The sequence below is a fragment of the Dipodomys merriami genome, unplaced genomic scaffold (assembly GCF_024711535.1).
Source record: "Dipodomys merriami isolate MVZ:Mamm:240054 unplaced genomic scaffold, mDipMer1.0.p SCAF_57, whole genome shotgun sequence".
Classification (NCBI taxonomy): domain Eukaryota; kingdom Metazoa; phylum Chordata; class Mammalia; order Rodentia; family Heteromyidae; genus Dipodomys; species Dipodomys merriami.
Window position 1 is genome coordinate 6294891 of NW_027206146.1, and position 10578 is coordinate 6305468.

Sequence of the window (10578 nt, forward strand, 5' to 3'; positions counted from 1 at the left end):
ACATTCCTCAATACAATAAAGGTTGTATATTACAAACCATCAGCCAGCATTATACTTAATGGTGAAAAATTAAAGCCATTTCCCCTTAACTCAGGAACAAGACAAGGATGTCCACTCTCTCCACTTCTCTTCAATCTAGTATTAGAATGCCGAGCTACAGCAATAAGACAAGATGCAGACATAAAGGGGATCCAAATAGGGAAAGAAGAAATAAAACTTTCCCTATTTGCAGATGACATGATCTTGTATTTAAAGAATCCCATAGACTCCACTCCCAAATTACTCAAGCTGATTCAAAACTTTGGCAAAGTAGCAGGTTATAAAATTAACCCTCCAAAATCAATGGCTTTTCTGTATGCCAACTATGAGAAAAGTGTGGCTGAAATTAGGAAAGCAACTCCATTTGTAATAGCCCCACAAAAAATAAAATACCTAGGAATTAACTTAAACAAAGTAGTGAAGGACCTCTATGATGAAAACTTTAAAATCTTGAAAAAGGAAATCAAAACAGAACTTAGAAAATGGGAAAAACTCCTATGCTCCTGGATTGGAAAGATTAACACCCTGAAAATGGCAATACTTCCCAAGGCTATCTACAAATTCAACGCGATACCTATCAAAATTCCAAGCTCATTCTTCAAGGAAATAGAAGAGGCAATCCAAAAATTCATATGGAACAATAAAAGACCCCGAATAGCAAAAACGCTCCTCAACGGAAAGAACGCTGCCTGAGGAATATCAATACCAAATTTCAAACTCTACTATAAAGCCATAGTAATCAAAACAGCTTGGTATTGGCATAAGAACAGACCTCAGGACCAATGGAATAGAATTGAAAACCCAGAAATGAACCTACAGACCTATAGCCATCTAATCTTCGATAAGGGAGCTAAAACAATAGAATGGAAGAAAGACAGCCTCTTCAGTAAATGGTGCTGGCAAAATTGGTTAACTACATGTAGAAAACTAAAGCTAGATCCTTATATATCACCCTGCACCAGAATCAACTCCAAATGCTTCAAAGACCTCGGAGTAAAAGCAGACACTCTGAAAACATTACAGGATGGAATAGGAGAAACTCTAGGTCTCCTTGGCTCAGGCCGAAATTTTTTGAATAGAGACCCGGAAACAACAAATCAAAGAAAGGTTGGACAAATGGGATTGCATAAAATTGCAGAGCTTCTGCAGGGCAAATGACATAGCTAGCAAGATCAATAGAAAGCCCACGGATTGGGAGATCTTTACTAGCCATACAGTGGACAAGGGTCTCATATCTAAAATATACTTGGAACTCAAAAATTTAAACCCCCCAACAACAAATCCTCAAAGAAACAACTGCCCAATAAATAAGTGGGCAAAAGACTTAAAGAGAAACTTCTCTGAAGAAGAAAGAATGATGGCCAATAGACACATGAAGAAATGTTCAACATCCCTAGCCATAAAAGAAATGCAAATCAAAACAACATTGAGATACCACCTCACCCCAGGTAGAACGGCAAAAATCAAGAACTCTAACAACAACAGATGCTGGAGGGGATGTGGACAGAAAGGAACCTTACTTCATTGTTGGTGGGAATGTAAACTTGTTCATCCACTTTGGAAAGCAGTATGGAAGTTCTTCAAAAGACTTCACATAGAACTCCCCTATGACCCAGCAATCCCACTTTTGGGCATTTACACAAATGTTTACAAACAAGACCACACTAAAGCTACCAGCACAACAATGTCTATTGTAGCATTATTTACCATAGCTAAGATATGGGAAGCAACTCAAATGCCCCTCAGTAGACGAATGGATCAAGAAAATGTGGTATATATACACAATGGAATTCTATGCCTCCATCAGAAAGAATGACATTGCCCCATTTGTTAGGAAATGGAAAGGTTTGGAAAAAATTATATTAAGTGAAGTAAGCCAGGCCCAAAGAAACATAGGTCCCATGGTTTCCCTTATTTGCAATATCTAGTATATGTATGAGTCAAGCGGAAAAGGTCAGATAATGTGTCAGGAAAATGAACCCTTGGATATGTATTTTAGTGTTTTTTCTTTCATGCATGTGTTTCTAACGCATTTATAAGATTATCTCTTTGTTGCTTTGTATGTCCCTCCCCCACAGTATAACCCCTGCTTTCACTATATTTGATGTCAGTATAACTTGTGGAGGAGATGGGGAAAAACCAGTTGTTTAAGGATACAGGTGGACCTGTTGCAACAATGAGAAGTACAAGTTGTCATGTCCAAAACGAGCTTTACAACGTCGGTGCTGGGGGGTGGGGGGAAGAGGGGGAAGGAGAAGGATTGGGACTGGTGGGGAGGGGGGAGGCTGGGAAGGGATGTGAAGGGTAAACCAAAGGAGGAGGCTGCAATGCTTGGTAAGAAATGTACACATTATCCTGCCCATGTAATTGTAACCCCTCTGTACAGTATGTTCACAAATAAAATAAAATAAAATTAAAAAAAAGAGGAAATGGCTTTAGTTTTTCACCATTAAGTATAATGCTGGCTGTAGCTTTGTCATATACAGCCTTTATTGTATTGAGGAATGTTCCATGGATTCCTCATTTTTCCAAAACCTTCCTTATAAAGGGGTGTTGGATCTTGTCAAATGCTTTTTCTGCATCTATTGAGATAACCATGTGGTTCTTATTCTTGCTCCTGTTGATGTGATGAATAATATTAATTGATTTGCGTATATTGAACCAGCTTTGCATCCCTGAAATGAATCTTGTTTGTTCGTGGTGTATGATTTTTTGGATGAATTGTTGAAGTCGGTTGGCCAATATTTTGTTGAGAAGTTTTGCATCAATGTTCATCAAAGAAATGGGTCTATAGTTCTCTTTCTTTGATGAGTCCCTGCCTGGTTTTGGGATGAGGGTTATGATGGCTTCATAGAATGTGTTCGGTAGTGAGCTTTCTCTTTCAATTTCATTGAAGAGTTGGAGGAGTATTGGTGTGAGCTCTGCTTTGAAGGCCTTGTAGAATTCAGCTGTTAAACCATCTGGTCCTGGACTTTTCTTATCTGGGAGGTCTCTTATTGCTGTTTCTATTTCAACGCTTGATATGGGCCTGTTAAGATGGTTTAACTCATCTTGGTTGATTTTCGGCATGTCCGTATTTGCTAGGAAAAGGTCCATTTCTGCCAAGTTCTCAAACTTAGTAGCATAAAGTTTTGAGAAATATTCCTTTATAATGTTCTGAATCTTGGGACTGTGTCCAGCCCAGAGTTTAGACCAGAAAAACAAAAGAAACAAAACAAAACAAAACCTAATTCCAACCAAAGGAAAGAAAGTCCAATGAAAGTATGGCCACTCAGCTAAAGGATTTGAGAACACTGAAAACCATACCAAGGAGGTAACAAAGTTTGTACAAGATCTAAAACAAAGTTTCATCAAAGAAATTGAAGCCATCAAATCTGATTGATTAGAAGGAATGGAAATGAAAAAAACAAAGCAGAAAGTCTTGACAGTAAGACTAGATGATGCAGAAGCAGAATCTCAGAACTTGAAAATAGTAAAGACTTTAGAGAGCAGGAACCACCAAACATTCAAATCAAATCCTGGGAGCAAGATAAATCCTACAAGGGATACAAGACACAATCTGAAGGGATAATTTAAGGACAATTGGTATTGAGGCAGACCTAGAAAAGAAAGCTAAAAGAATAGGAAATATATCAGATTCATATCAGAATCATAGCAGAGAATTTCCTGAACATCCAAATGATAGGTCAACTCAGATACAAGAAGCATTTAGAACCCCAAACAGACAAAACCAGAATGGGACAACCCACCACCACAGTGTGATCTGCACAGGATTTATATGTAAAGACCAAGCTTAAGCTGGGGCTTGAACTCAGGGCCTGGCTACTGTCCCTGAGCTTCTTTTGCTCAAGGCTAGTGCTCTACCACTTGAGCCACAGTGCCACTTCTGGCTTTTTCTGTGTATGTGGTGCTGAGGAATCAAACCCAGGGCTTCATGCATGCTAGGCAAGCACTGTACTACTAAGCCTCTTTCCCAGCCAGTATAGAGCCTTATAAAGAGGAAATAGCAATGGAAATACACTTCAAATTAGGCCCAATGTCCAGTGGTGGGATTCTAGGCTCTCAGTGCATCAGCCAATGAGCAAGTGTTTCACATACCAAGTTGGAGTCCTGGTCTCTGAGCAAAAAAAAAAAAAAAATAAATAAAGGAAAAAGAACTAAGCAATGTCTAATGGCCTCTAAAGTAGAGAAGTAGGCCACATCTCTTAGGACACTCTCCAAAAAGTCCCATGGTTACAGCTGTATACCCAGAGCCATAGTCTCTCCACAGTGCTATCCAATTTGTTGCCTGAATCCTGAACACTGATGTACCCTTTCTCATTGGCTGCTTCCTGCTTTGTAATTGGCTGTATCCTGCTCCCTCATTCGCTGTCTACTGACTTGTCATTGATTAGATCCTGCTTCTTCATTGGCTGATAAGTATTCATAGGATGATTTAATAAAATTTCTTATAACTAACAGCACTGTTAGTAGAAATAGAATGTAAGGGTGAAATGAAATGTCTAGGCACTGTCTTCATAAAAGTAGAAACAAGTTGTTAATTTTAATAATGTACCGAAAATACTTTTTTTTTTTGTCAGTCGTGGGGCTTGAAATCTGGGCCTGGGCATTGTCCCTCAGTTTTTCAACTCCAGGCGAGCACTGTGCCACTTGAGCTATAGCACCACTTTGGGCTTTTTCTACTTATGTGGTGCTGAGGAATTGAACTCAGGGTCTCCTGCATGGAAGGCAAGCAATCTACCACTTAGCCACCTTCCCAGACCAAAAAATACATTCTTTATCCCAACAATTATATTTTAAGCAACAAAACCAAAAAAACTTTTATGGAAACACACACACACACACACACAAAGATAGAGAAGAGAGAGAGAGAGAGAGAGAGAGAGAGAGAGAGAGAGAGAGAGAGAGAGAGAGAGAGAGAGAGAGAGAGAGAGACAGAGAGAGACAGAGAGAGACAGAGAGAGACAGAGACAGAGAGAGACAGAGAGAGACAGAGAGAGACAGAGAGACAGAGAGACAGAGAGAGAGAGACAGAGAGAGAGAGCCACATTCAGTAAGACTTCAAAACCTCAAAGTTTTAAAATTGTAGCATATCTGAATTTGAGTAACTTGTCTAGTGCTCAATCCCCACAGCTCCACTCTAGGTCCTTTGGTGGTTAATTAGATATTCTAGTCTCATGGACGTTCCTGCCTGGGCTAGTTTTGAACCTGTATCCTCAGATATTAGCATCCTGATAGTAGAATGACAGGCCTGAAACACTGACTCCTGGCCTCTGTGGTGTTTTTATCATCCTACAAACAGCAAGGATGAGGTGAGCAGAGTTGGATTGCCACCATGGTCTGGTCTTCCCTTCCTCTCAAAATGGATCATTCTTGGTATAACACGAGTGAATGATCCATTGTGAAACCATTCTGTTATTCTTCATGAGCAAGAACGGGCAGAGGGTGCGGTAGCTGAAGGAAAACATCACAAGCACACCTTTGGATTTGTTCAATTTCTCCAGCATGTACAAGGAATAAGCAATCATGATGTTGTTGGAGCAATAGAAGAACACGAAGCAGCTGACCAGAAGCAGGATGGTGTGGGTGGCTGTGAGGCAAGGCTGGGAATGTGGAGGTGCCAGGCTCTGCGGCGGTGTCGGTAGAAGAGCCTCACCATGTAGAGCTTGGGGGCCACCATGAGGACCAGGAACAGAGCATCTAACAGCACAATGGAGCTGATAATGGGCGTTGAGCTGTCCCTTCCAAAGTTCGTTTGACAGTAGGGATGAGAAAATCCCAGTCTCAAGACAGTGGAATTGCAATTAGGTTCCACAGTTTTGATGATGTTGAAATACATGTTGGGATTCAAGATCCAGAAGGAGAAAGGAGTGGGGAGGATGAAAGCGGAGGATTGGCTTTTCAGCAAGCCCACTGGGCAGGGGTGTGGCTGATGGTGAGGGCCTGGAAGGCATTCAAGAAGGTGGAAGTGCAGGGGGACAGTCCATGTATGACCCTGAACAGGAACAGCACCGCCTTACACGTGGCATCATCCCAGAAACACAGGACTCCATATGAGGAGACGATGAAGGGCATGGACTCAAAAATGATGGTCAAGGCAGTTCACCAGGTTCAGGTGCATGAAAACTATGGCAATGGGCTTCTGGAGCAGGGTTTGCACACGGAGCTCTATGCCTACAGCAGGAAGAGGATACAGTTCCCCAGGATGCCCAGAAACACCTTAGACACAAAGAGGAGCCTGAACACAGTGTACCCTGCGGTGGCAGTCATTGTGTGTGTGTGTGTGTGTGTGTGTGTGTGTGTGTGTGTGAGAGAGAGAGAGAGAGAGAGAGAGAGAGAGACAGAGAGAGACAGAGAGAGACAGAGAGAGACAGAGAGAGACAGAGAGAGACAGAGAGAGACAGAGACAGAGACAGAGACAGAGACAGAGAGAGTGTATGTGTGTGTTGCTGAGAATCAAAGCAAGAGTGCTGCCCATCCAGGAAGGTGAGAAAGCTCTAGAAAACACTGTGAGTCACGCAGGCAGGAATCTTCTGGTGCTCCATTTCTTGATCAGGTAAGCCAGGCTTAGAATGAATGCCAAAAGATAGAGTGTAAAACAATGATTTTAAAATAGTTTCTTTTTGAGGGAGTGGGTCATTCCCCTTATGAAATTGGAAGTCAGGGCCCAGGTACTGTCCCTGAGCCTTTTTACTCAAAGCTGGTGCTATCCCAGTTGAACCACAGCTCCATTTCTGGCTTGTTGGTGGATTACTGGAGATCAGAGTCTCAAGGACTTCCCTTTCTGGTCTGACTTTGAACCTGCATCCTCAAATCTTTGCCTCCTGAAGAGTTGGGATTACAGACATGAGCCACCATGGTCTCACCTATACAATTGTTTTAAGTGGAGTCTGGGGAAATGTTCCATTTGCAAGTTCTGGAGGGTTGGAAGTATTCTGACCTCGGTATTTCAGACATGAATGTGCTGTGACCTTTGAATCTGGGATGTAGGGCTTGGAAGGACCTGGGGAGACACATGTTAGAATCAGGAGGGAATTCAAGGGCACCACACTGGGCTGGGGTGTTAGGAAGGAAGATCAGTGGCTGTCTCTTCCTGTGGTCCCTGGGGCTCCATCATGGTTGGCAGTGGATGGTACAAGGAGTACTGGGAGCCCGTGCATCTGATTGGCTTCACTTTTTGTAAAATCTTCATTTTTTGAACACCTGTTGCACAAATAGTACATCCATGTAAAATTCCTGTGGGGATGGCTACAACATGACTTTTGTTTTGTTGGTTGGTCATGGATCTTGAACTCTGGGCCTGGGTGGTGTCCCTCCACTCATCAGCTGAAGGCGAACACTCTACCGCTTGAGCCACAGAGCCACTTCTGTTTTTCTGTGGTTCATTGGAAATGAACGTCTCGCAGACTTTCCTGCACATGTTGGTTTTGAACCTCAATCCTTAGATCTCAGCCTCCTGAATAGCTAGGATTACAGGCGTGAGCTACCAGTACCCAGCAAAATATGACTTTTTTCATGGTGTATAGAGATACTAGAAGGTAAATATCTAACCAATATTTCCTGTACATTTTTTTCTGTCAGTCATGGGCTTGAACTCACGGCCTGGGTACTGTCCCTGAGCTCTTCAGCTCAAGGCAAGTGCTCTACTGCTTGAGCCACAGCACCACTTCCGTTTTTGTAGTGGTTTCTTGGAGATAAGAGTCTCCTGGACTTTTCTGCCTCAGTTGGCTTTGAACCATGACCCTCAGATCTCAGCCTCCTAAGTAGCTGGGATTACAGTTGTGAGCCACCAGCGCTTGGCTTATTTTCTGTACGTTTGAGAGCTTTCCCCCTGTATCATTCTCACTCATTCCTACTCTTGTGTTTTCTGTCACATCACATAGAATCCTTTGTTCCTTTGAACCTTGCACTGAATTAAATTAGTATCCTACTTTTCCTGACCAAGTCTGTAAGAACATTTTCAACCCATTCTCCTGAACAATCTCCTGCACAACAAAGTTTCACTCTGGCCCTCTTTGCTGCTGCACAGAAGTATTCTCACTGTTTCCCGGCCAGAAGCAACAGCCAAATTGTTGAGCATGACAACTCTGTGTGTTGCCCTCCTCAGCATCCATTGTGCCTTCCAGAGACAGTTTAACTTTTATGAATTAGAATTCTGAGGAATTGCGATATTGGCTATGGTACACAAATGTTCATCATATTCTCATATTGGTAATATGTGTTATCTTTTGTATGTAATCAGGATCTTTCCAGATTGTCTTTTTCTAGGTGTGTTGGTCGTGGGGCTTGATTCTAGGTCTGAGCATGGTCCCTGAATATTTTTCCTCAAGACCAGTACTCTATGATGTGAGCCACAGCTTTGTGTCTGGATTTTTGGTGCATAATTGGAGATCGGTGTCTTATGGACTTTCTTGCCTATGCTGGCTTTGAACTGTCATCCTCAGATCTCAGTTTCCTGAGTAGTTAGGATTACAGGCGTAAACCACACACACCCAAATCATCTTTTAACAAGTGCTTGCCTATTCTCTTCTGCTATCTCTAAACTTTTCATGTTACTTAGCATGACCTCTAGAACTTTCTAGTGAAGCTTGTTATTTTATATTTTCCCTTCTTATTGGACAGAAGAGCAGTGTGAAGTGAGAGTATTAAATGCAGCTCACTCACAAAGAACTGTATTGCATTGCGTATTTTCCATAAATCTCTGCTCTGATTCTCATTCCATGACCCACTGGGCAATTTTAGGACTCACGTTACTAGGATCAACCATTGCAGTGCATTATTTTACACAAAGATTTTAATAATTAGCGGAAATTGGGGGGAAAAAGGAAAGATTTTAATGATAAAATAAACCTGATCAAGGCAATGTGCCCTGAGAAACTGGACACCTAGTCTGTCTTAAATGCCATCTTTCACCCAGTCAGAATAAAATTCCATTTATTCTCTCTCAGACACTGATGAAGCCAATTGACTGCCCTGAGAAGCCACAAGGTTGCCGAGTTGTTTCAGCTGAACAACATTTCCCAACACAATTATTGTGCTTTACAAATGGAATGAAAACTGCCCCAGAAAAATGATATCTCCACACATTGAAAGATAAAAATCTGCTGTGAAAACTTGCTACTATGAAGATGCACTATGAAATTTGGACCACAGAAATCAAAGATCAAGAGAACAATGTCAGAAAGGAGCCCAAACATTACAGAATGGGTCCTGGATGAGGACAAGGAGAGCAGAACAAGTCAGCTCCTTGTGAACAAGCCCACGTTTCACACACCCACCACTCAGTGTGCAATAAGATGGGCTAATGTTAAACATTAAAGTAGTACCTGCAAGCTAATTTAAGATGGGAATTTTAGAGATAGTAATAGAGAAAATGCAAGCCCTTGTCGAAAGATTTTGTGGCTCACCTGCTACTCAGGTGGCTGATATCTGAGGATCCCAGTTCTAAGCCAGTTCAAGTAAGGAAAGTTTGTGAGATTTGTGTCTCCACAGAATCACCAAAAGCTGGAAGCAGAGCTAGAGCTCACATGGTACAGTGTTAGCCTTGACCAAAAGTATTTAGTGACAGTGTCCTAGACCCAGGAATGGCACATAATAAAACACACACACACACACACACACACACACACACACACACACACACACACACACACACACACACACACCCCACATGATTTTATAATTCCCCTTTTAAATACATTTGAAAGTACTCCTAATATGCCTAGAAGATGGAACTTACCCCAGGTGAGTTGGCAGTTGTGCAGAACTCGTCTGGAGAAACCCAGCATGTTGTGCCACAGTGGCTGAGGTGTGCACACCCGAAAGAATAAAAAGCAAGCAAATACCTGAACGAAAAGGGTAGCATTGAGAGAAAGAAGAAAGATGTGTACTCAACCGCAAACACAAGTGAGAGAAATGAAGACAGGCCAGTGATGCACACCTGCAATTCTAGCTACTCAGGAATCTGAGATGTGAGGATTGGGGATCAAAGCTATCGAGAGCAGGAAAAGTCCAGGAGATGCTTATCTTTACAAAAACTAAATAAGTTTAAAAAAACCCACAATTGGTGCTGTGGGTCAAGTGGTAGAGAACTAATCTTGGGCAAAACAGCTAAAAAAATCTGAGCACCAAAGGCTTGTCTTCAAGCCCTAGGACTGGCACCAAAAAGGAATAGGGAGTGAAGTGAATCTGCAAACCACAGCTCATCCTGGGATGGGCAGTGTTGGGCCTTCACTCAACCCCTGGCTCTGAACCAAGGTTCAGATTTGCAGAATCCTTCCTCTGGCTGTCTGGACTGCAGACCCAATGTGTCTTTGGAAGCCTTGCTTGATCATGTGTGCCCATATCAGCCAGAGGAGGACAGGAGGGGTTCCCCAGGGTGTTTGCTCAGCTTGTCCCCTGCTGCTGTCACTCTGACCCTATTTATTTCTTGTCATTGTGATGGACCAGAGCAGTCAGGTTCCCTGTCCACTTGTACAGCATGTCTCCTGATGCAGGTCTGTCTGTGCTTCTAGTCCCAGCGCTGTCACAAAAGTCAAA